The 2876-nt window shown below is 37.8% G+C and overlaps 1 non-coding gene across 1 annotated transcript; it reads right to left on the bottom strand.

The window, feature by feature from the left end:
* Positions 1-958: 958 nt before the first annotated feature.
* LOC140854428 (small nucleolar RNA R71) lies at positions 959-1065 on the bottom strand. The gene has a single exon (XR_012137643.1). It is a non-coding gene; the product is annotated as a small nucleolar RNA R71 (small nucleolar RNA).
* Positions 1066-2876: the final 1811 nt, after the last annotated feature.

The following is a 2876-nucleotide window of genomic DNA, read 5'->3' as shown; positions in this document are numbered from 1 at the left end:
TTCAGTTTGAGAAGAGTGGTGAAGTCAAGTGCAAAGTAAGTTCGAACTCACCCCTGAAACTAATGTCTAAGGCTAGAGGTTACAAAGGCTCTGCCTAAGTGGACTCGTGGTTATTTAATTAGTTCCGTTAGCTTACCTGGCCAATTCAATTGGTGTCTAAGGCAAGCAACGGGGGGACCCCCACGATCTCACCTCTTACCTGGTTAGTTGAAAAAAGTGAGAACAAACCCAATTTGTATCTAGACTAAGCCACTCTACATCAAACTGTTAGGTCTAAGAAACCCATAGGTGTCTAGGTTTAATTGTTTGCTAACTTGATTGCAATTAACACTTAACCACAACTAATTCTTTTCATCTTACATCTTTAGGTCTATAAGATTTTTCTTAAGGATCTCACCTTTAAAACTTTTCTCTTTCTTTCTTTTCTCTTCTTTTTCTCCTCCTTCTTAAAAAAAAAAAATCTCAACAACACACATAATAGGGTTTGCACTAATACATGCACGGTATAATTTTTTCTGACCTAGTTGAACCTAATTCTGAAATTGAACGACTGATCCATGCTAAACATGATAATCAAATGGCTAGAAATCCTAGAGAACCACCTAGGTAGATGAAGGAATATTTTATTCCTTCCACCTATAACCCATCGACTTGTATCCACTTACCTGATATCCCTGCAAGCCACTATGAGATCAAGTCGACTACAATCTAGATGCTCCCGTCTTTCTATGAAAATATTAATAAAAATCCTTACAAGCATCTGGATGAGTTCTTAAAAATTTGTTCCACGATGAAAATTCAAAATTTTACTAATGATGCACTTAGATTGATCTTATTCCCCTTCTCACTTAAAGACAAAGCCAAGTACTGGCTTGGCACCATAGAGAGACCAATCTGAATATGGGCTGAAATGCAGCATGAGTTTCTTAAGAAATTTTATCCCATAGGTCGAACCAACAACATGAGGCGAGCCATCACTGGATTTGCTCAGCTTCCAGGAGAACAAATTCATGAATCATGGGAGAGACTTAAGGAACTTCTTACAAAATGCCCACACCATAGTCTATCTAAGTGGCAAATTGTTCAAGCTTTTTATGAGGGTTTAGGTGACCAATACAGACAGATGGTAGATGTATCTTGTGGGGGTGCATTCATGAGTAAAAGTGAGGATGAAGCCTACACTTTATTTAAAACTTTGAGTGAAAATTCAATCAATCATGCTTCATTATCCTCCTACGAAATATCAATTCCTCACCAAAAGCGGGCAGGAATTTTTGAGATCAAGCAAATAAACTCTAGTCCTAAGGCCGATCTGAACCTAATAGCCCAAAGATTAGATAAAGTCGACCTTCTTGCCCAGAAATTTGATCAGTTCCTAGCATTAGGTCAACAATCTCCTGCACAATACACACCACCACCTAATTATCAAGAGATTTGTTCTATCTGTGCTAGCCCGGCCCATCATGTGAGCGAATATTCCATGGCTGCACAGTTTTCACCTATCATTCAAGAACAAGTTCAAGCTGTCCAAGGTTACTCCAAACCTGTCAATGATCCATTCTCTAACACATATAATTCAGACTGGAGGAACCACCCTAATTTTTCTTAGAGACCCCAACAGACTTAGGCTCAGACTCAATTTTCTCCTATGTAAAATTTTCAGAGTAGGCCTCCATATCAAAATTATGCCTACAATAGAGGTCAGCCCAGTCAATCTATCCAGCCACCATATCAAAATCAGCCACCATACCTACCTCCTCAACAGACTAATCTAGCTGATGATAGATTAAACCAACTACAACAATTGATCATGACCCAACAACAATCTATCGCTAGGCTAGAAGCACAAACAGGACAATTAGCTGAGTCTACCATGAGGAGAGAACCAGGTCAACTTTCAAGCCAACCAGTACCAAATCCTAGGAACAACCCATCTACTCATTAACCACCTGGACCTAGTCATCAATCCAATGTCCCATCTAAGAATCCTCAATTTGAAAATGCCAAAGCAATTACTGAACTTAGAAGTGGTAGGATTCTTAAGAACCCATACCAAGATCAAGTGAGTGAGGCTAGTACTGATGCTAGCCAAAAAGAAAATTTAGAAGAAAAGATTAGTATTGAGATGAGCCCAATAGAAGAACTTGAGCCCAGTATTGATATTGATCTAAGTGATAACGAGAAAAGAGTGGATGAGTTACTCAAGATACATTCACCAAAAGTTCCATTTCCTTCAGCCCCAGAAGTCGGTTCTTTCACTTTAGAATCATCATCTCCTCCAAAATTGAAATTACCCTTGGTCACATCTGAGTATACATATTTTGAATTAAGTGACATCCTTCCAGTATTCATTGCGTCAAACTCAACTTCTAACTCAAAAACTCAATTTATGAGCATTATAGAAAAACAAATAGAAGAAATTCTTAACAAACAAGGGTCCGTAAATGGGTTTATGAATTATCTTTTTAAAATTAAAAATGAGGATGTGAAATACTTTTTGAAGATTGGCAACAAACTACTGAAATTTATTATAGGCCATCTTTCTGAGATTGGCAATCCAAAACCATTAAAATTTGTCAATCCAATATTTGACACAGGATAGAGAATCAGGATGGTCTGGCTGAAGATGATAAACTTAGCGCTTCCGGGAGGCAACCCAGTTTTCAAGTTTTCAATTTTTGCTTTTGTCTTTGCTTTCTTTTGCATTTTATTTAGGATAATCGAGTCTTGCTTTGTGTCTTTTGTAGGGATCTGAAAATAATCTTGGCTAAGTTGGGGGGAGAATCAGTTTTAAAAAGACTTATGGATCAAGTGATATCTCTCCTTTTCTTTCTCTATACATGCACTGTTCATATTTCCTACTCCATTGAGGACAA

The sequence above is a fragment of the Elaeis guineensis genome, chromosome 16 (assembly GCF_000442705.2).
Source record: "Elaeis guineensis isolate ETL-2024a chromosome 16, EG11, whole genome shotgun sequence".
Classification (NCBI taxonomy): Eukaryota; Viridiplantae; Streptophyta; class Magnoliopsida; order Arecales; family Arecaceae; genus Elaeis; species Elaeis guineensis.
Note: the sequence above shows the minus strand (reverse complement) of the source record. Positions and strands in the feature narration are given on the sequence as shown.